Genomic DNA, 24,237 nt, shown 5'->3' on the forward strand with positions numbered 1-24,237 from the left:
CCCCTCCTCCCAAGCCCGGGACTCCCCGCAGAGCTACGGCCCCCGCGGCGCCGCCCGCGCACACACCCCCCCCCCGGCGCCCCGCCCGCTCCCCACCTCCGCGCCCAGCCTCCGCGCCCAGCCTCCGCGCCCAGCCTCCGCACCCAGCCTTGCCGCCGCCGAGCGCCGGGCGCGCCACGCTGCGCTGGGCAGCTGAGAGCTGGCTGGAGGTCGAGCGGTCCGGGAGCGGCGGGGGCGGGGGCGGGGGGCGGGGGGCGGCGCCCAGCCCGCGGGAGGGCGGAGGACGGACGCGGCCCGAGGAAGGGGGAAAGCAGAAAAGGAGGTCCGGAGCGCGCCCGCAGCCAGCCGGTCTCTGGGACCGCAGGTAAGCGTGCGGCGCGGCGCCGGGTCGGTCTGTCCCCTCGGGCTCCTGAGGGCGAGCCCCGAGAGCTGGCGCCCGGCGCGGGAGGCTCGGTGGCCGCGTGTGGACCCAGAGGGCGGCGGGACGGCGGGGCGAACGCTCCCTTCGTCGAGCCGCGGTTCTGAGCCGGCCCGGGGCCATCCCGAAAGGCAGAAGCAAAGCGCTGACCCCCGGGCCCGCACTCCGACAGTGGGAAACCACGTGCCATTGGAAACGGGGCTCCGCGACGTGTCCTCTAAGGGGGACGTGTATATCCGAAACTTTAACCTCACTCAGACCCTCGCCACCGCTCTGGGCAGCTGAGATACGAGCCTTACTCGCGCGGGTGGTCCGCGAAACGTGACTCTCCGGGACTCGCTTGGCCGGTGCGCACCGGCAAGTGGGTGCGGTGGGACCCGGCGGCTGGGCGCAGCATCACCTAGCGGGGTGGGGTCCAGAACAGGTGGCCCCGGGCGCGGCGGGTTGGAACTGCTGCCCAAAGCCAGCCGGTGAGCCAGGGAAGAGGCTGGTGGTCTCCGGGCGAGCGCATTTGGGCAGGGACTTGAGTTTCAGGGCTCCGGAAGTATATATAAAGTGAGGGGCGGGAAGAGAGCCGACCAGTCTCCCAGGAGCCAGATGAAGCTGGAGGTTTTCCGTGACTGCTTCGACAGTGACACTTCCAGCCTGTACTGTGCACACGAATCCCCGGGGGATCTGGTTGAAATGTGGTTCTGATTCAGTGGGTCTGGGGCGGGGCCCGAGAGCCTGCATTTCTAAAAAGCCCCCATGCTGCTGGCCCTCACACCGCACTCTATACGGCAGAATTATTTTTTGCTCAACAGGTTGATAATCTCAGGAAAAGAGGGGGATCATGAGAGGAGGTCCTAAGAGGGTACAACTTTATCTGTGCCCTAAACACACACGTTGAAAGCAAACCATTGCTACTGATTTAATAGTGAAATGTTTTACTTTTCTTACCGGTTTTCTAGCCAACTACATGATCTAATACCAGATCTGGCTTCCTGGACATGCAACCTGCACTTGGTTTAATCCAGAAGTTCTTAATGACTTGAATTTTCATTTTCCTTTTGCACTAGGCCCCGCAAATGATATAGCACATTCTGTCTCGGTCACCATAGGTAGTGAAAGGACCATTTCTTCGATCAGGGTTTGAGCTGGTAGGTGATGTTGAACAAAAGTTTATTAAGCAAGATATTGCAGTGGCTTTAATCTTTCTCAATTTCTCTTTGGCTATCTTATGAAATAAGCTTATTTGTATAACCCTACTCAAGCACAGTATGACATAATTTATTGCTTTATTACTATTAATAATTCACAGCGCATCGAGAGCTTAATTATTAGGCTATACGATTATATATGATGTCCAAATAAATTGTAAAATCAGGTGTGTGTTCTTTCTGAGGGATTTAGGTAGTTTTATAAAATTTTGTTCAGTTTAAAATCTGAAATGAGCTGGACATTTCTTGGTTTGCCTGCTTAAACAGCTCAAATGCAAAGCTGGAAGATAAAAAGTGGCCAAATTTTGTAGCTATTCAGGGGTATTGTTTTACAAGGCCTCAGCAGCAGGCCAGCCTTGATCGAATTCCCTTCTGCTTTTATCATTCCCACATCCCTGCAAGGTGACTCTCCTTAAAAAGGAATAGAGCAAATTTAGTTATTGAAAAACACTGAAGAAATACAAGGCCAGCATCTGTGTTTTGTCTGTGAATTATTCTTGCCCCAAAACACAGATACCAGGTGTATGGATGTACTTTTGTAGAAAAAAATGCTGGAAATTCAGAAAATAAAAAAATGGAACTCTCATTGTGGAGATGGTTTTATTCAGCAGCGGGAGAAAAAGTCTGAGAAATGGAATTCCATTGGTGAGTTTGGCAGGGAAAGGAAAGCCGCTGTATTTTAGTACGACGAGCAATCTTCCAGAAATGGTGAAGTGAGTTTGCTCAGGTATTAGGGAGAGGCAGCAAAGAAGCCGATTTTCCATGGCTGATGTGGTCATTCTGGGGACTTCGAGAGGGGACATCATGACATATGTTCCTGATGCTTTCACTGATCGGATGAAACTAACAAACGTTTTTCCATTTTGCTACCTGAGAATTTAGAGTCACTTTCAAAAACATGCTACAAATTAAGAAGTGCACCATTAAATTTAAAAATGGGGAGGGGGGATATGTTTCTGTAATGTTAATAGTTTCAAAAATAGAAAGGAGAGATTCAGCTTTCAGTAAAAACCCAGGAGCTAGTTTTTATGCTCTACTGAGAAGAGCCTTCCCTATCTCAAGATAGAAAAAAATTCTTTTAAGATATTTATGGTTTTAAATGCGTAGGTCTTTAATCTGTGTGGAACTTATTTTGGGGGTGATTATGATGTGAGGTGGATGGCTGTTGAAAAATTTGGGGAAAATTATAAAATAAATTCCCTCAAAGATCCTGGTGAACATTCTGTTCCATTTTATAAATCTATTAATTCTTAAGTCCATTTTATGTTTTTTTAAATTGAAATATAACTTATTTATTATGGTAAAGTTCACTCTATTAGTGTATAGGTCTAAAAATGTATATAATCTTGTAATTGCCACCATATCAAGGCACAGAAAAAATTCTGTCACTCCTAAAAATTCACTATTGACTTGGTTTTTGTAGTCAAACCCTTCCGGCCACTCTCAGCCCCTGGAAACCACTGTTTTGTTTTTTGTCCCTATAATTTTTGTCTTTTCCAGAATGTTCATATACTATGTAGCCTTCTGCGTCTTTTACCTAACCTAACCTAATACATCTGAGATTCATCTATGTTGTGTGGATCATTTCTTTCTTTTTATTGCTGAGTAATAGTCCACAGTTTGTTTATCCTTTCACCAACTCTTGATAATTATGAATGAAGCAAATATAAACATTCACATACAGCTTTTTGTGTGAATATAAATTTTCATCTCACTCAGCTTAATAACTAGAAGTAGAATTACTGTGTTGTTTGGTGGGTTTAACTTTATAAAATATTGCCCAGTTTTCTCACAGTAGCTATACCATTTTGTTTTTTGAGGTTTTGTTTGTTTGCTTGCTTTTGTTTTTGGGGTACTGGGGCTGTAACCTAAGGCCTCACACATGTTAAGCAGGTGCTCTGCCACTGAGCTGTACCCCCAGCCCTGGTCATACGTTTGCATTCCCACAAGCAATGTTTGAGAAGTCCAGTTGTTTAGCATCCTTGTCAGCACTTGGTATTTTCAGTTTATTTCATTTTAGCCATTCCCACAGGCTTGTTGATAGCATCTCTCTGTCAGATCTATATTGTAAGCCTTTTCTCTTAGTGTGTGACTTGCTATTTCATTTTCCTAATGATTTTTTTTGAAGAACAGGAGTTTTTAATTTTGTTAAAGTCTTGTGTATCAAGTTTCTTTCTTCTATGGATAGCATTTTTAGTAACCCGTCTAATAAACATCTGTCAGTCCAAGTTCACCAGCTTCATCCTGTGCTTTCTTCCAGACATTTTCTATTTTTATCATTTATATGTAGGTCTGTAACTTCATTTCAGGCTAACTTTTGTATGAAGGGTCAAGGTTCACTTTTTTCTTATAGATATCCAGTTGTTCTAACATCATATGTTGAAAAGATTCTACTTCCCACATTCCTTTTTACTCATGTGCCAAAAATTGTATGTGTTGGTCTATTTTTGATGTCTCAGTTGTATTTCATTGAGATGTATGTCTATCCTGTGCCAATACCACATTGTAGGTCTTACACATTCTTTTTAGGTGAATCCCTAGAGTGTTTTTTGCGTGTAATTTTTACTGCTTTTAGAAACTAGATCCCCTTTTCCCCATTTTGTCTTTTACTTACTATACTACTGACTAGAAAGGCTAATTTTTTTTGTAGATTCAAGCCATCTTACTGAACTTCTATTTATTTCATAGTTTTTTTATTTTCATGGACTTTGAAGTAAATCTTCTTATTGTCTGTGAATGGCACTAGTATAGAGACCCCCATCCCCTGATGTTTTTACCTCATTTTATTTTCTTAATGGCCAGGTTTCCTTCTAAGGTAATGTTAGGTAGTACTTTCTGATTTGGATGGGAGTGCTTCTAACATTGTACCATTAAATGTTTTGCTTGCTGTAGAGTTCTGGTTCTATCTTTGGGAGTTTTCTATTTTGAGCTTACTAAAAGTCTAAAGTTCAATTAATAAATTTCTGGTTATGCATGTAATTTTTTTCATTGAAAGCCTAACTGGTTTTCAGCCTGTCTTCCTGGTTTGGGGGTTCATATTTTGACCTCCTTTGAGAAATTAGTATAGTATTAAATCAATGGCTTTTATTTAAATAGATTATGAAGAAACTATCTTAGTGAGACCCTGTTTCAAAATAAAAAATGAAAGAAGGGCTGCGGATGTAGCTCAGTGAGAAAGCCCTGGGTTGAAATATAACCCACCGTGAACATAACTGTGTAAAAATGAAACAAAACCTCACAAAGTATTATAAAAATTCCCCATGGGCAGTATATTGTGATATTTTCAACTCTCCTCTGTTCTAGCCATTTTATTTTAGTTAATCAATTAATTAATTTTGCAGTATTGGGGATTAAACCTAGGGCCTTCACAATGAGCTACATCCCCAAGCCCCTTTTTAATTTTGAAACAGGGTCTCCCTGAGTCACCCCAGCTAGGCTCAAACTTGGGATCCTCCTGCCTCTGCCACCCAGAATGCTGGATGTACAGGCAGTGCCACTATACCTGGCTTCTTTTTTGTTTTAGATTGATGATCACGATCCTCGCAAGTGATTTGACCATCTTTTCATTTGATTTCATGACCCATAATTTGAAAAACACTGCTTTATAAAACTGCTCGTTTAGTTTGGAAGTCCCTGAACTGCTCGCTTATGTCCAAGACAGATTCATTTTCTATCAGATCCTGCTACGATGCAAAGTGAGTTCATGTGTAATAACCAGAGATAGTTCTCACTACCCACATTTCTCTCTCAAACTGCCATTACGTTTCTGTGTAACCCCTGAGCCCGTCTCCTAGCGTCTATTCTTGACCCCCCAAACCAGCCAGTAAGTGCAGTCATATTAATTCCAGCCTATGGGCTGGTGCTCACCCATGCCAAGCTCCCTGCCTGGGACCCCATCTCACCAGTATCTTGTACCCTGGTTTCATTGGGTTGTTCCTAACTCTCATCCTAAACAGTCCTCCCACCAACCACTGGAAAGGTTCGTTCCCCACCCCACTTTTGTTCTTCTTGGTAACATCACCTGCAGTTATATTATTTAATTATTTGTTTGCTGATTTGAGATCTTTTTTTTTTGTCCTCTGCTGGGATATAGGTTCTAGGAGGGCAGGGACTTTGCATTCCTTGCTTACTGTTGTACTGACAGGATCTAGAACACTATTGGAACACAGGTGCTCAGTAAATATGTGTCGAATGGCTAAATGAACATACTAGACTCTAGAAGAACTCAGACACTAATCCTAAGAAATTCAAAGCACTGTGCTTTTCTGCTCAAGTTTAGTGTGGAAATTCTTTAGGTTAAGTGTTGAGTATATTTTAGTGTAAGCAGTTAATTACCTCACAGATAGTCATTTGGTATCCACTACGCTTGGGATTCTGTAATAATAATGGTAGCTCATGGCTGATACTTACCTAGCAGGCACTGCTCTTACTGCATTACATGTATTGACTCATTTAATTCTCTCAACCCCTTGAGGCAGGTGTTATTCTCATTTTATAGAAGAAGAAATTGAGGCACAGAGAAATTAAAGTACCTTGCCTAAGGTCATACAAAAGGCAAGTAGTGGATCCAGGGTTTGAATACAGACCATCTGATTTCACAGCCTGTGTCTTTAAACATAATGTACCTAGCAGTAGCAAGGAGTATGCACAATTCCAGACTTTTATAAGTATGTAATATTTATGGCTTTTATTCTCTTCGAATAATGGTTCTTAACTGGGGGTGATTTTGGCAATGTCTGGAGACATTTTTGGTTTTCATGAGTGATGGGAGTGGAGGTGCTTCCAGCATCTAGTGGGCAGGGTCAGGGATGTTGATGAATATCCTACAATGCACAGGCTTGCCCCACAATAAAGAATGATCTGGCCCAAGTGGCAGTGTACTGGGTTAGAGAAACTTTGCCTTAACATCATGTTCCTGAAAGCTGGCTGTCTGTTAGAAGCAGTTGGGGAGTTTTAAAATAAGTACCAATGCCTAGGTCCAGGTCTTGACCTTAATAAGCCTCACCATTGCCCAGTAATTCTACTGTGCTTGCCTGGAGAGTTTGCTTTTCCATTCTGCAAAAGAGCTGTCTTACACTTTCTTTTATTTCCCTTGCTCTTCCTACATCAGCCGCTGACTGGAGCTCATTAGACAGGAACCTCCTCATATTCCAACCACCCAAACTTGCAGCATGCCCACATTTGTACAGATACTTACAGTGTTGCCCACTGTCACTGCAAAACTGTGAATGAGATGCCCTTTGTGTGTCCAAGATTGACTTCTTTTCTGGCCTCAGGACCTATCATCCTCTTTGTCTTCCCAAGGACATTTTTGTTTGGTGTTTTGAGACAGGGTCTCTCACTATGTAGTTCCTGGTGGCCTTAAACTCAGTGTGTAGCTCAGGCTGGGCTTGTACTTGAGGTGATCCTCCTGCCTCAGCCTCCCAAGTGCTGGGATTATAGGTGAGTGCCACCATGTCCGGCTCCAAGGACATATTCTTATTTTCATGGTCCTTTACTCCTAAATACTTCAATATGAGTTTCCTAACAATAAGAATATTCTGTTACAGTACCACAGTACTGCTATCAATACAGTAAATTTAACATTGATAAGGTACTGTTATCTAATCTGTGCTTTCCATTCCAATTTTGACAATAGACCTGGTAACATCCTTTACAGCACTTTCTCTTTGTAGTACAGGATCGGATTTAGGGTTGTTACTGCATTTAGTTTTCATGTCTCTTGGCCTCTTTTAGTTTGGAACTTTTCCATAACCTTTCTTTGTGTTTTCAGACATTGATATTTGAGAAGAATACAGACCACCCCCTCCTTTTTTTTTTTTTAAAAAAAAGAACATTCATCCTGAGTTCGATCCCTGGTACCAAAAATAAATGAATAAAGGAACATTCATCATTTTTGATATGTCTGATATTTCTTGTGATTAGACTTAGGTTATGCATTTGGGGCCAGAATCCTGCATTGATAATGATATGTCCTTCTCAGGTATCACATCTTGGGGGCTTATGATGTCCATCTCTTTCTTGTTGGCGATATTAATGTTGATCACCTGGTCTGATTTTTCTACTTGGTAGTTACTGTTTTTTTCCTTCCAAATCATCGGTCTTTTGGAATACACAAATATACACAACTATCCTGCTCCTCATTAATACGTGTAGTTTTAGCATCCAGTGATGATTTTTGCCTGATCCAATTTTATGATGGTTGAAAATAATGATTTTCTAACTCTAGTATTCTCTCCACATTTACCAGCTGGCTCTCAGCAAGTTCTCCTCCATTATTTATGTATTCATCTATTTATTATTGATGTGAACTCATGAATTCCTGTTTTTAATGGCTTACAATTTATTACCATAATTAATTTGGTTGCCTAACTGTGAAGGACTTAATTCTTTTTTCTGTTTCCTTCTCTCTTTCCTGCTTTAATGAACACCTCTCTCTCTTTTCTGGATTATTCCCATCAGGTTATAATCATACTGTAATATCTAATATTTCCATTAGTTCCACTCACCCCTCTACTTGTCCTCCCACCCATTTCTGGTCCCTTCCTCCTCAGGGGAACCTTTCAAAGGATGCTTATACTTTATTGCTCCACATTTTCCCCTTGTCAGGTCTAATCAGGACTCTACCCCAAGACTCTCCTCACTCCTCAATGCACTCAGCAGTGCTATGGAAATACAAGGATTACTTCCTTGAATCACCATGCTTGACTCTTCAACAGCACTTGACACAGCTAGTCATTCCCTTCTTTCTTCTTGTGGCCTCCATTGTCCTACAGTATCTTTGTTTTCCTCCTCTTACTAGTAACTCATTCTAAGTCTTCATTGCTATTCCCTCCCCCTCTGCTAACCCTACAAAGGTTAGTGTTTCTGCAGGGCATAAGGACTTTCTAATCTTCTCTTTCTGCACTCTTGTGAAGTAACCCCTTCTAGTCCTTGGCTTTACATTCTATCTAGGTGCCACTAGGCATGATTTTTCCCCCCACCCAAGACTTAAAAACCTGCTCGGAACAGGAACAGGCATGCCAAACGCTATTTCCACAGAAAAATCAGGATTCTCCGTCACCCTCCTGCAAAATCAGATTCTCTCCCGGTGAGGCCTCTCTCAGTCTGGGACACCACCATCCACTCATTTGTTCAAGCCCCAAACCTATAGTGTTCATGCCCCACATCCAGCCTATCAATAGATCTTGTCTATTTGGCTGCTGAAGAATATTCCAGATGTTCCCACTGTTATAGGAGATGAAATAGGTCCTACAAATGATATAAGGGGAATATTATGACTCCCAACCTGTTAGATGTCTGATATGCCAAGTTCATGTTCTCTAAAATAGAAGAATGAATTCTAGGAACAGTGGAGGTAAAGAGTAGGAAAATATTCATTGAGAGGACAGCTCCTGAGAGGCAGGAGGGGTCCCGATTGGGTAGCCAGGGACCCCACATTACAGGGAAGTTTTATAGAGCACAACCACACGGGTATGAGTACAACGTGCGTTACAGCTATGATCAACCAATAAGGTTACAAGTATAGTTGCTTAGGGAATCAAGTCACGTAGCAAGAGTGCATGGAAAGAGTGTGGTCTCAGTCATCCACAGAGGGGACTGATGCCTATCTAGATTTTACTAGACCAGGTGTTATCACTTGTCTCATCCCTTGGGGAAGTATGTAGGCTTGGTCCTTTTGTTCTTATCTTGAGGCCTGGTTTCCATCTGATGTGTCTCCACACTGATGTAGTGTGTTTTTACCTTTTGTCCTGACTTTCTGAGGGCTTGGTCCTATCTGGCAGCCTATAATATTTTTACCTAACTTAGCTCTATAATACTACTGCCTTCTGCATGTACTTCAGCCTACTGCTATCTCTTTTTTGCATGACTGCAGTCGCTTCTAGAATCCAGTGTCCACACGGTGGCTAGAGCATCTTTTTAGATGCACTGATTAAATCACGTCATTCCCTTGTTCTGCCCTGTCTTGGCCCTAGCTGCTCATTTCTCTTTCTCTCTTTGATTCTACCAGGACTTCAAGCTCCTTTTGGCCTTTTGGACATGCTGTTGTCCTTGGAATGTTCTCTCTGCCCCCCCTTCCATCTTTCCTCATTAAGATCTCAGTTTAAATATTACCTCTTTGATGAGCTGATCTAAAATAGCCAGTACGTCATCCTCCATATCATTTCACCTTGCTTTAATTCTCAATATTGCATTTACTAGTTTCTTTATTTCCTTGTCTTTTCATTGTTTCCCTCTGTTACTCTCCCTCCCCATATCTTTGTCTTTAGTGCCTAGAATAATATTTAGCATACAGTAGGTACTCAGTAAATATTTGATAAATGCATAATGCATTTAACCTCTCTAACATGATTTTCAGAACATGAAAGACATTCAGTAATAACGTTCATTTTCTCCCATAGTACATCTGTGTATCCAAGCCTAGTCTAGAAGCTCCTGGTGAGGACAAGGATCTGGTAAAAAAGATCCATATTTATGTGTAAGGATCCTAATGAGGGTTTCCAGGGAAAGGGAAATTATATGTTACCAAAGAAAACCCCTAATAGAATTCCAGAGACCATCAGTGTCACATTTTTCAATGGGGAACTTTCCTGGCCCTCTTAAATAAAAGACTGGGTCTCAGATTTTTTGTTTGTTTGTTTGTTTTTGAGACAGGGACTTGCTATGTATGGTAGTTCAGGCTGGCCTTAAACTCACTACATACTCCAGGCTTATTGTAGACAACTAAATTAATTAGATATGGTATAGGCAGTTAGACAGTGCCAGGCCTTCCAGGGAATCAATGAAGGTCAGCATCAAAAAAAAAAAAAAAAAAGAAGAAGAACTACTACACCCACATACTTCCCCTAGGGATAAATAGCTGTGATCGATATTCTAAATAGACATCAGTCACTTTAAGTGGGGACCAAAACTTCCCTAGCTCATTTTCTTTCCAGAAAAATCCTTATTCATTCCAAGCATACTTGCTACATGACTTGGTTTCCCCATTTGATCCCCCTTTAATCAATATTACCTAAGAGACTATGCTTATTATCTTATTGGTTGATCATAGTTTTGCCCCACCTCACACCCACTTTGTGGTTTTTCACTGGATTATAGTTTTGTTCCGCCTTGAACCCACCTCAACTCATGGCTTTGCTCAAAACACCCTTGAAAAGCCGGGTGGGCAGGCAACCCACTTTTCCAGAGGTCCCCTTCTGCCTCTCTTTGACAGAAGCTATCTTTTTTATCAATAAATTCTTCCTGCTCTTAACCTCCATTGTTCCCAGAATTCATTCTTCAATTGTAGTGAACACAAACTCGGCATTTTAGGTATCTAGCAAGTTGGGAGTTATATTTCTCTTACATTATGTTTATAGTTTACGTGACTGCATCCATTTCAGCTTTAGCCCTGGAATAACAAGTGATATTATTGTGTTATTGGAAGCTGGGGAAAGGATGTCAAAAAATATCTTCCAGTGCTTGGTTTTGGTCTGAGATGCATGAATTGAATATATGTTTATTCCTTTACCAACTACTTATATCAAACATAATTTTTAAATGTCTTAAGAATTTTGGCTTGCATTTTCTTGTCCTGCAAACTCTTTCTGGCCTTGTCTGTCTCTCTCACTTAGTTTGAAATAAAAAATACACCTGGAGCTGCCTTAGAATGGTATAGGCTTGTTTGGCACTGACTCATAATTTTGCCAAGGAAAGGAAAAAAATGGAAAGAAGAAGAAACAAGTAACTAAAACTAAAGCATGCTTTCTTTTGTTGTGATTATACCCAGGCCAATAGATTGACACTCTTTTCTCCACTTAACAAATCTGGTTTTTCAACCAACTGGAACCAAACAAACACATTCCATTCAGTTTTTTGGAGGTTTTTTTTTTTCCCCAAGAGACATATTGCAGCACTTGCTTTTATACAAAGAGAGTAATTAGCAGATAGTGTCATCTACAGCAGTACTTCTCTAATTCTAATGTGCATAGTGGGGATCTTGTTAAAATCCAAATGCGGATTCTGCAGCTCTGGGCAGTGCTAGGATTTCTGCATTTCAGCTCATAGGTGATCCAGATGCTGTTGGTAGGGACCACACTTTGAGTAGCAAGGCTTTAGAGCATAGCTGCTGCTCTGTTTCTGCTGCCCATTTTTGATGGTAAACATCCCCGCCCAGAGCCTCTCTGGGCTGGTCCTCCCCTAGCTGGCTGAAGGACCAGGTTGTGTTGGGTCTGCATTACAGCAGCAGACAAAACCCAGTGTACTTTGAGTGTTTCTTTTAACCTCAAGCAGCAACTTCTTTCAAAACTCCCTCACCTGGTTTCTCCTCAAACTACCCAACACCTGAAGATTACTAGGAAACGCTAAACCCCACAGACAAATGCCAAACCACAACACACTCATGCACTCAATCCCAGGTACTGACATTTAAGAAAGGAGTGAGGTGGGGCAGTCATGAAGCCACCCTTTTCTCTGCTGGCTTCAAGATTTCCTATTTCCTCCTTCATTCCAGAGAGGCTTGGTGTCTGTCTCAGCCACCTTTGCCCTGACCACTTCCGCATACACCAGCACACCCACCAGCTGCACGTGCCCCCCAGCTTGCTTTGCTCCCCCAAGTGGCAATGCTAAGGAATTAGTCCTCCACCCCACCCCAGGCAGCCCTCAGCCTGATGAAAGTTGGTCAATATATGTACCCCAGCCACTTTGCCTTCTTGATAATGCCGTGTATTAGCTACCTCCCTGCTCGTCTCACTTCCCCATTCCCCTATGTATGTTTCCTGGGATCATATCCTAAATAAACCACTTGCTCTTCAGTCTGTGCCTCAGAGTTAGAACCCAAACTAAAGCAGGGCTCTTGAGGGCCAGCAATCAAGAAATACTTCTGTTCGTTTTAATAAAGTCCTATTGTAAGAACACAAGGTGGGAGCCTTGCAGGGCTTGCTGTATAGGGGGTTTCACCAGTATGTAGATATTTTTTGTTAGCACGACATCAAACATTCAGATGGCTGAGTAAGGCCAATAATGGAGAGAGTGCTTCCCTGTTGCTGTGAAGTTTAAGGATTATGTCAGCAGAGTTGGTTTTCTGGGCTCCCCAGAGCAGTTGTTTTGGTCCTTCTGTCCCCTGTCCAAGGAGAAGTGTCTGAGTTCTGCTCAGATCCTTGGCCACAGCCTTGCTGCATGGCCTTTTGTTGGACCTCCCTCCTTCGCTTTCTCTTTGGTGGGTTATCTGCCTAGTCCCTTGGGATGAGTCCTTCTTGGACCTTCACGTTCCTCAGTGGAGGCCTATGACATCAAGTTTCAAGGACATAGTCACACCTGTTTCTCCAAGCTTTGCACCATGAGTCACTGTTCCTCCTAGCCCCATCCTTAGCTTTTTCCCCTCCTCCTGCCTTCTTCCCCAGGAAGTGAGTCTCAACTTTGGCATAATTTAAGGCTCTTAGTGTATTTTAGCCCTGCCTCAGCCCCAGTTGGGGTCCTTAGTCCTTCTGTATGTTCAGAAGTGTGATAGAACCCAGACTTTCCCCTTCAAGACTTTATATTTGAGATTCCCTTCCTGTGGTTCCTGTCATGTTTGGAACCCACACCAGGCAGGAATGTCGGCCTGACCTAGCACTCTGGACTGAATGTCTCAGACTTTTGCTCTGCCTCTGCCAGGTTGTGCCGCCCAGCAGACTAAGTGGCTATCTCTGTGTTTGGGTTTCTTGGGGGTCCTAATTAGAAACCCTTGGTCCTTTGGATTTGGTATTTTAAGGGTGCAAACTTGGTGGCACAGGCCTGTAATCTCAGCACTCTGGGAGCCTGAGATAGGAGGATCACAAGTTTGAGTGCCCTTGGGCAAGTAGCTATGTGATGTGAGACTCTCAAAATAAAAAAAATAATAGTAAAGAAATTTGGCTGGGGATGTAGCTCAATGCAAAGACCCTGGGCTCGATCCCCAGTATTGCACACGCGCGTGCGCACACACACACAGAGTATATGCTGACAGGCACAGTGGTACACACCTGTAATCCCAGCTACTTGGGAGGCTGAGACAGGAAGATCTCAAGTTCAACCTGAGCCTGGGCAACTTAGTGAGCTCTTGTCTCAAAATAAAAAATAAAAAGGGCTGGGGATGTAGCTCAGTGGTAGAACAACCCTGGATTTGATCCACAGTACTAAAAAAAAAAAATTCCAACAGGGCTAGAATTAATATAACAGCTGTTAAAACACCAAAGGTGAGTGGCTAGATGACTGCGCCTCTAACTTGGGGAACCAAGAATCTAACTTTCTCAGTCACCTAGCAGAACAAAATACCATAGACTGGATAGTTTAAATGACAAGTTTGTTTTTCACTGTTCTGGAGGCTGGAAGTCCAAGTTCAAAGTGCCAGCACAGACAGCTACCAGCTACCAGCTACCAGCTACCAGCTACCGGTACCTCTTCACTGTGTCCTTGGCAGAGAGGGAGAGTGAGCGAGATAATCTTACAGGCCACAGTTGTATCAGAATAGGTCCCCGCTCATATGACTTCATTTAACCTTAATTACCTGCTTAGACGCTATTCCAGATACAGTCGTATTGGGAATTAGGGCTTCAACATATGAATGGGGAGAGGTGAGGCACAAGTCAGTCCATTAGCAATAACTGTGCCCAGCCCCCGCCCCCCAATCTCACCTGCTCATCTGCCTGGAGCCTGAAATTTTACAATTCGAGATTCACTTCTTTGGTTTAACGTGTTGTTGAAATGTAAATAGGCATAGAATCTGATTGATGTAGCTCAGAGTGCCCTGTTCCTGAGCAGGTAAAGGTCCAAAAGTAAGAGGTCTTTGGGTACCTAGAAGTTGGGAATGGGCCCCACCTAGAGGACGGAAAGGGTACTAAACAGGGAGTCAGTTTTCTCCAGTGTCAGCTTGTTAACTTTGGCAAGGCCTGTCGTAGCCCTGAGTTATTTTCTTATCAATTATGGCAGAGTAGTCCTTGCAATAAAAGAAACGAGTACTAAATTTTGCTTTCTGTGAGCTATTTGAGAGAAACTACCTTTTAAAGACTATGCAAAGGATGGGTCAAAATTCAACTTATGATTGGTTGATCCAGCCTTCTATCAACAGGAATTCTTCCTTAGCTGTCCAATAATGAGAACAGATGTTTGCAGTAATGATTTTATGTACTGCTGGAATCTAAAGTACTTTTTCAAATTTCAAATTTTCAAATGACAGGATGATTTCATATTAAGATTTTGAGAAAATTTTGGTCACTTTGTTACAAAATGGTAATCCTTTATCAGCCAAAATGTTTTCACCTCAGTACTTCATCATCCTCCCTTGCTAACATTGAAATGGTACCTGAAGTAAAGGGAGCAAATTCTTAGGGCTTTTGATTGCTGCCATCAGCTGCTTGTGGACCGTTAAGCAAGCAGAGCACTGTGTATCCATCAGGCACATGGCTCTGTCACCTACGTGGCTTTTGCTGTCAGGGGGACCTGTTAAGGTTGGACATTGCTGGGTCACTATGTGCTGGGGAAAGCAAATGTGTAATTTCACCTCCTTTAGGGCTGCTCCAGCAACCTTGGCTTTGTGGCACCTTTAAAAGATGTGTAAAGGGCTGGGGATTTAGCTCAGTGGTTTTGCCGCCTGCTGCGCAAGCGCAAGGACCCGAGTTCGATCCCCGGTACCAAAAAAAAGTGTGTAAAGGTAAGCACTATGTTGAATTTGGTGTTTATCCTTTTTGTACATTTCTTTATTGTTTTCCCGAATGTAGCTATGTTCCTAAGCAAGAGAGAATGCCGCTTGCATACGTTCAGACTTAATACGTATGGTATCTTTTTCACCGTGTAGCCCTCCTCAACTTTCGTTTCATTCAACATTATTTTTGTTAGATTCAGCCTCACTGCTGTATATACCTCTAGCTCATTTCTTTTCCTTTGCTTTACCTCTGAACCACTCCAGAGGATCAGTCAAACCCACATTTGACAGAGTGGAGGGAGAGTAGGGATTGTGTGTATACACACACACACACACACTCACTCACACTCACAATTAGTTGACCTGAGAACAAACCTCAAACTGTTCTCTTAATCAGCTGTCTGAATCAAGCCAACAATTCACTTAGCTTTTAACTAACTACTTTGGAAACTGTTTTTTAAGGCTTTAGTTCTTCCATATGTTCATAACCCACAAAATTGGTTTTGGAAATAATCCTTTTTCCCTTTGCCTACAAGGAGTGGCAAAGTTGAGTTTGAGTTCATTTGCAATAGCTTTTCTTCCCCTAGGTTTTCAGATAGTGTTATCTTTCTCTGTTTCCTTTCTTGTTTCGAATGCGTTTGTCCTTCTCTCCCAAGAGTATGTCCAACTCCTGCACAAGTTATGGATTCATTCATTCATTCATTCATTCATCCATGTGCTCTTTCAACACATGTTTATAAAACCCCTACTATGTGCCAGGTACCCCAAATTGCTGGCTCAACAAAGTTTTATTTTTCTCTGGGGCAGGGGGAGAGGCAGAGAAGAGACGAGTAAAGTGTGAAGTGTGTTGGATGGCTAATAATGCTAATGCTGTCTATGGAGGAAAATCAGCTGGGCCAGAGGCCCAGGGGGCATTAAAGGTTGTACTTTCCAATAGCATTTCTCTAGGCCAGGGGTTGGCAAACTATGGTCTGTGGAACTCCACCTGCTTCTGTAAATAGTTTCATTGGCACCCAGCCACGCTCCTTCACTTCCAGGTTGTCTCTGGCTACCTTGGCACTGCACCAGCAGAGTTCAGGGGTCATACATAGCAGAGGCCATATGGACTGCAAAGCCTAATATTTTTGCCATTTGGCCTTCTGCAGAAAATAGTTACTATATTACCCTTTGCAGAGGAAATGCAGATTTTTACATGTAACTTTTGGGAATAGTTATCCATGTTATGCATTTCTGCTTCCAAAGCATTGTTGTAAATACCAGTCCATCTGAGTGCTTCGGCTGTGTTGAGAGGCAGATCTCAGTAGCTTTGTTTTACAGGTGACTAAACTAAGGCTCAGAGAGACTAACATGGTTGTCCAGGGTTGTTTGCCTTGTAAAGTGGTGCTGTTTAACTCTAAAAGCTGGTGCTTTACCCAGTCCGATAAACTCCCTAGTGATAAAGACAACCCAAGGTTTTAGCCCACAGAGCTTCCTAGCATATGAAACACAGAAAGTAACGTGATGTGTAGGTATCAAGACCTGGGGCTCTGAAGCTCTGCTGCCCAGGTTTGAATCCATACTCTGCCAATTCCCTCTGTGACCTCAGGCAAATTACTCAACCTCTCTGGCCCCAGTCTCAGTTTCCATATCTATAAAGCAGTTACAATATTGTGCCTCCTGGGTAAGGTTGGTAGTGCACCCTGGTTTGACCAAGGCAGCCGTGATTTGTGCCTGTTTTCTCCTCATAGTGCCTGTTTTACACTCTGTACCCCAATTTGGATATTAAATTATATGCATACTCTAGCTAGGGTCATTGCCGAGATGAAATGAGTTAATACAAAAGAAGCAGTTAAAATTACGTCCAACTGGTGTAAGCATTTACTAGACTTTGCCATTTATTGATTGTTTGATTGATTGATTGTGGTACTGGCAATTGAATCCAGAGCCTTTGCACTGAGCTACGTGCCTAGCCCTTTTTTTTATTTTGAGTCAAGGTTTCCCTCAGTTGCCCAGGTTGGGCTTGAACGTTTGATCCCCCTGCCTCAGCCTCCTGAGTACCTGGAGTTACAGGCATGTGCCACCATACCAGGCTGGCTGTCATTTCTTTTCAATGCCATGCCAGACCATCACTTAATTTTCTTCTGCCCCATTGCTGGATTCCATTTCTTCCAAACTGATTACTGTCGGTGATTTGCTGGTCTGGGTTAACAGGCCGTTAGGGATTCTTCTTCCACGTCACAGTGCAATGTTTGACCCAAGTGAGCTTCCTGGCACACCCCTGACCTGGAGCAGCCCTTGGCCCAAGTGCTATCTTCTTGTGGGGCTTTTGCAGGCCATCTCTCTACAAATGCCACATTTCCTGTTCACTTCCCACTTTATTTCTACTTCATACTTCTGATTAACATACAGGTTTTACTGAGCTACTAATAATGTTTGTAATATAGCTTTAATTTGATATTTGGATAGAATAAAGAAACCCAAAATACATATTTGCTTACAAGAAAATTTATCTTTCTCTTTTCAAAAATAATGTGTCTAGCCAGGTGCGGTGGTACACGCCTATGATCCCAGCTTCTCAGGAGGCTGAGATCGAAGTATTGCAAGTTTGAGGCCAGCCTGGGGAATTTGGGGAAACACTGTCTCAAAAAAAGAGGGAGGGCGGGGTTGGGGATTTAGCTCAGTGGTTCCGCCGCCTGCCCCGCAAGCGCAAGGACCTGAGTTCTATCCCCAGTACCAAAAAAAAGAAAAAAAGAAAAGAAAAGAAAAAGGGAGGGCAGCTGGGGATGTAGCTCAGTGTTTCCTGGGTGCAGTCCTCAGTTACACACACACACACACACACACACACACACAAGGTATTTGTTGTTAAAAATTTGGAAATTACAGGGAAAACCCAACATTCAAAACCCAACAAAAATTCAAACCACCTATGACTTCACCTTCCCCTCATCAGAGTTGCTGTTTTGATGTGGACCAAGAAGAAATCAGCGTCTCCCAGCATTAGAAGTAGTACATTTTCTAGTGTAATTGTATAACTTCAGCTACACAGCTTCCCAAAAAATGACCATCTCCTATGTCTTCTAATTACAAGTTGAATGTTGCTAATCAAGAAGTATGAAGTCTGAAATGCTCTAAAATCTAAAAATTTTTGAATGCCAACATGACACTCAAAACATCTAGGATTTTAGACCATTTTGGATTTGGGATTTTTTTTATAAGAGATGCTCAACTGATGAACGCTATGCAAATATTCCAAAACTGAAATAACTCCGGAGTCTGAAACACTTTTGGTCCCAAGCATTTCAGATGAGGGATATTCAACTTGTATTGTAATTTTGATTCCTTTAAGATAAACTTTTCTCTCCATATTTGTATCTGAAACTTAATGTGAGAGAAGAAAAATACAGAGCAACTGGATGAAATGGAATAGTCCTCTGCTTAGAGCTAAGGTTTTCTGGCAGTTTTAGCCTGACTCTTGCCAAATTGAGCATCTTAATACAAATTATCATGTATGTCGTACTTTTTATTTGCTGACTTTCTTTATAATATTGAGCAAGTTGTTTTCTGTGTTATGGTCTCCTCTAAGAATATAATTCAACTCCTTATGTGTTTGCTTTATAACTCTCTTAAAAACTTGTCATTATTTCATAGATTTGTCCTTTCTCATTTCTTTTTTATTTGTCTGAATGCCCCCAGGCATGGACTGGCCTGAGGAGCACAGTTGTATGTCTTGTTCACTAGCATACTCTCAGTGCTTTACTTAGTGCCTGCCACAGGTATTTACTCAATAAATACTTGTCGAATGAGAAGGTGCCTGGGTGCGACAGACACACACCCTCCATGAGATGAGGATGTCCTGCTGGGACCAGGATAGGGATGGCCCATGAGTAGGGTCCTCAGAGTGAGGGAATGAACCCCTAAGCTGTGGTGCTGGTCCCTCATATGTCACCCACAATTTCTTTCTCCCCCAGGCTCCATATTCCTGTAACAGAAGACAAAGTCATCCATTAAACATCTGAGTTGGGTGAAATGGCAGCTGCCTTTTGAGATGGGAAGCTCAGTGGGACCCTAACTCTAAAGATATTAGCAGATATTAGCTGTGTTCCTGGGGGTAGCAGTGCTAAGGTGGGAGGGAAGAGGACACCGGAGGGGAAGTAGAAGAGGGGCTGGATAAGGTGGGCTGGCCAAGGAGGAGTGAGTGTGCAAGGGCAATGGGCCCACAGTCAGTTTCACCCGTGGCCTGGATGGATGGAGCATTTGGCAGAAGCCTGGCACACGTAGACAGGCAGTGATGGTATCGGAAACCAACTCTATGCCAAGCACTTTTCCTGCGCTGACTCACTCTTCCTCACAAGGATTTTAGGACACAAATATAGTGATGATCCCTATATTATGGGTAAAGAATCTGAGGTAAAGAGAAAGTAAATATCAGTGACTATTTAATCCTACAACTTGTGATCAGCTACATTAAATATTGGCCAGTATTCTCATGACTTAATGGAAAAAATCTTGCTGCCTCCTTCCATCTCCTTTTCTTCTGCAATCTTACATGGGAAAAGGCTTTGACAGTTTTGCCAATAATAGGGCATTACTGGGCTGGCATAACTCATTGGTACAGCATGTGCTTTCCATTCATGAAGCCCTGGGTTTGACCCCGAGAACTAGGAAATAATGATAATGATAATAATAATAAAGATATAATTGGATATTAGACTCGCTGAAGACAGCTTCTAATACTTCTGGGAAGTGAATTTATTTATTAATTTTATTTTTGTAGTACTGGAAATTGAACCTAGGGCCTCCACACTGTGCTACATCCCAAGCTTTTTTGTGGGGGAGACAATTTACCAAGTTGGTAAATTGCCCAGTTTGGGCTGGAATTTCGGATCCTCCTGTCACAACCTCCCAGAATGCTGGGATTATAGGCAGGCACCACCACACCTGACTTCGAAAGTGAATTTTAAAGGCAGATGTTTTGAGATACTACACACTTTTGCTTTTAAACTTGTGTGAGCACATTACATCTTTATTCAGGCAGAATCATTTTCATATTAAATGACATCAGTCAGCGTATTCCTAACTATGATACTGATCAGTGAGTGGCAGAGCTGGAATTCAAAGAGGACTGTGCTCCTTTAAACGCTCTGCCATCTGCTTCGGGAGTGGACACTAAAACATTTTCCCTATGGTTAATACTTAGTGACATTCACAAGGAGTTAGGACGTTACTGAATATTCCTTCCTGAGACTCCCACTAGCTGTCACTTGATTTTCTCAGTTTGCTCCATTTCTTTTTAACCTTCTCTTTTCAGTGAGCACTTGGGAGACTGATTGAAATATTCTTTGTCATATTTAACCTGCACTTGTTTTTTACTGTGAAGGTTTTCATCTGTTCCTGAGACTAACCTATGTAATAGAGAAATAGTGTGTATATTTGTCTCACCATTGTATTCACCATTCTAATGAACAAGTCACTCGTTTTCCCAATAAAACGTCTTTGGCATTCCATATGCTGACAGCAAAGTGTGGATTGCTGGCCAAGGCCTGGGTGGTAGAAGGGCCATCAGGAGCCCCCTCCAGACTGTACCCTTTTTGCTTTGAAGTTTGCTGAGCACTCATTGCGTTCGAGCCCACACAGCTTTCCCTGCAGTGTATTAAAGTGAGTTACAGACCGTGTAACAGATAGGCTCAATGCATCCTCAGTTCACAGTGACTTTGGGGTCTGGTGGCAAGTGATTGACTTTGGGAGTTACCTGACTCACATAATCTGCTTCTGTTTTCTCAAAATATCTGGGGAGTCAGTCTTTTACTGCAAGGGAAAGAATAATACACATCACTTGGAACACCCCAGTTTTGGAAAAATTGCTTGAAAAAATACTGCAAAGCCACCCGTGCTGCATCAGTGCAGGAGGGTCATTTGGGAAAAGGCAGTGTCCAGACGCTTGTGGGAAGTAGGATTTTTATGGTCTGTTTGTGTGTCTAGTTTTGTAATCTTCAGAGGACTCCATTCAGCTGTCAATGAAAACCATTGAACCTGTCAGGTTGTTGTTTGCCAGGTCTTCTGGAAAAACACACTGAGAACTCTCAGAGCTGGGTGGGTCAAAGAGGATAGTACTAAAAAAAGAAAAAGAAAATGGATGGCCCTCCAGGGCTTGGTGCTGCAGCCAAGTTCCCTGGTGATAGAGGAGTTTCCACCACTGGAGGCTTCCCGTTCTGGCTTTCCCCACCCTACCTTACACCATCCAGTGTTTAAAAATAACTCCACTTCCTGTGGAGCCAAATTGAGACATTTGAAAGCATTTCACGCAACACAAAAGAAGCAGGGAGTGTTGATGCTTTAGGAGAGAACATCCTGATGAAGGAGGACCAGAAGTAAAGCAAATAAAAGGCCATGCAGCAGCTGGGAGATTTTCCTGGATGTAGGCAAGCTGAGTGAAATGATGCTGACTTCTACCCCCCCCCCACCTCTGTGTTAGACAGTGAGAAAAACTACTTGAGAATATCAACTTAAAGGAGGAAATATTTCTTTTTGCTCATGGTTTCAGTCCATGGTTGCTTGGCTCAATTGCTTTAGGCCTGGGGTGAGGCAGAACATCATGGTGGAAGGAGGTGGTGGAGGAAAGCTGCTCACCTCATGGCAGCCAGAAGCAGAGACAGCACAAGAAAACACCAGAAAGGAAGAGGCGAGGGACAAGATACAGTCCCCAAAGTTGTACCCTATGATCTACTTCCTTCATCTAGGTCACCTCCTGATAACCCGTTCAGCTGTGAACTCAACACTGGATTAATCCATAGGTGAAGTTAGCCTTTTCACAATCCTGTCACATCCCAAAGGCCCATCAGCTGGTCTTTGGGGGACATTTTAGATCCAAACCAAAACAACCTCCTGTTTCATTCTGTGCCTCATCAAGTTAGGCATTGATTGCTTTACTGTACTAATTTTTTGTTCCCGTTGTTTCACATGGAGTAGTGTGATTGGAAAAGCTGCAAAGTGACATGTAAGCATGAACGTGACTATGAAGGCCAAGAGCAATTTGAGGACCTGTGTTAGTTACTTTTCTCTCGTTGCTGAGACAAAATACCCGACATCCAAAGTTAAAGGGGAAAAGGTTTATTTGGCTTACGGTTTGTAGAGGTTTCAGTCCATAATCGGCTGGCTTTGAGGCAAGGTGGTGTGGCAGACAGGGCTTCCAGTGGAGAAACAGTTCATGGTGGCCAGAAGGTAGCAAAAGCAACAAGAGACCTTAACAGTGTCTTTCTGCTCCTTTTATCTTATTCATACTACTGGGATTAGGGCTGTGCCAAACCAACCACTTAGTATTGAGTGTTTAGTAGTCACACGCCCTTAATCCTAGCATCACACTCTAGATTCAGTCACCTATGACCTCATGAGGCTTTGAGGGGACATTTAGACCCAAACTATAAAAGAGTGTATCCCATACACTTGTAACTTAGCAACAGTAGAGTGCTGGGACATGGTATGGACTGGGATGGGCTTGCTGGGCTAGGGGTGGAGAAATGGCTGAACTGAGTTCCAGTGTCTGCTCAGCTACTCATTGCTCTGAGCCCCATTTGCTTCAGCTGCACTCTAGGCAGTGACTACCACTCTCTCACCTTAATATCCAACCCAGAGCAATGTCTCATCAGCTCTCCCTCCTGAATACTTCTCAGATATATCTATAGCTCATCACCACCGCCATCATCTTCATCCAAACTATCATTATCTTTTATCTTGAATACTACAATAATCACTTCCTTGTTGGTATAGAGCAGGGCAAACTACTACCCATGGGCTAAATCCTACCAACTAACTGTTTTTGTAAATAAAGTTTTATTGGCACACTGCGACTCAATCATTTACATATTTCCTGTGACTGTTTTTGTGCTTCAGTGGCAGAGGTGAGAAGCTCCAGCAGAAATCCTATAGCCCCCAAAACTGGAAATCTTTATTATCTAGTCCTTTGTAGAAAAGATTTGCTGGCCCTCATGTAGAGGAAATATTTACTTGTAGCATTACTTTGAAGCTCTCTCTGTGTATATCATATAAACAAATCTGAAGTCTCCATTTCCTTGATTATACCTCTGGGATTTTTGTCTTACTGAATTGCTCACACCTTTAGAACAGTGTTGTGAATGGAGTGCAGAAAAATCCTAAAACTGGATCCTTCTGCTCCCCCCTCCAGCCCATTTTCCAAGCAATAACCAGAAGAGTCTTGTCAAAGTGTGAATCTGAACACATCACTCGCAGTTTCAAATCTTTTAGTGACTTTTATCACTCTCAGAACAAAGGCATGAACCTTGACCTTGGCCACTGAGCCCCTCGTGGGAGCTGTGTCTTCCCTTTCTCTCCAGCCTCATTTCTCACAGTTCTCCCCCTGCTCCTCTGTATGCTGCCCACTATGGCCTTTTTTCAGTTCCATGCATGGGTTGTTCTCTTCCTGCCACAGTGCCTTTGCACATACTGCTGCTTTTGCTTGGTGTGGTCTTTCCCTGCCTTTGTGCTGGGCTAATTCCTTTCAGTTACTCTTTAGGTTTCCATTCCACAGAGAAGCCTTCTATGACCCCCTAGGTCAAATACCACTGTTTCCTCCCAGAGTTCCAGATGCTTTTCTTTGTTTTTCTTCTGTTCTTTGAGAAGATTGCATGGAGAGATCTAGGACATCTTGGAAATGTGTTCCTGAGGGTGTACTTCCATTTGTATCAGTTGATGGAAGCTGTGAAAATCTCTGTCCACCTGACAGTTTGGTGGTCAATTCTGAAATATATGCACCTGGAGGAGAAAAGAACTTCTCTTCTCTTAGGGAATCCTAAGGAAGAAAGGGTTCCCATTTACAACATCATAAAAAGAAAATGAACATTTATCCAATCCCAACATCTAATTTGACCTTTCTAAACATTAATGTTATAATCACAAACAAATGGGTTCTGAGACACCAGGGAAAAGTAAACTTTTAAAAAGTCTGAGAAAACATCAGTCAAGAGAAAAAAATAAGTTCAAGCATAAAT

The 24,237-nt window shown here is 42.8% G+C and overlaps 1 protein-coding gene across 6 annotated transcripts in view; it reads left to right on the top strand.

Annotated features, from left to right (window-relative positions):
• Positions 1 to 247: 247 nt before the first annotated feature.
• The window catches only part of Adgrg2 (adhesion G protein-coupled receptor G2), a 131,102-nt gene continuing 107,112 nt past the window's right edge, over positions 248 to 24,237 (top strand). For all 6 annotated transcript variants that reach the window (XM_021245344.2, XM_021245348.2, XM_021245351.2 and 3 more), the window contains exon 1: positions 248 to 364. The gene's annotated coding sequence lies outside the window, so the exon portion shown is untranslated. The remainder of the gene's footprint in view (positions 365 to 24,237) is intronic.

Source organism: Heterocephalus glaber, unplaced genomic scaffold (genome assembly GCF_053883595.1).
Source record: "Heterocephalus glaber isolate CG9 unplaced genomic scaffold, H.glaber_assembly_v1.0 deba00001594, whole genome shotgun sequence".
Taxonomy (NCBI): domain Eukaryota; kingdom Metazoa; phylum Chordata; class Mammalia; order Rodentia; family Bathyergidae; genus Heterocephalus; species Heterocephalus glaber.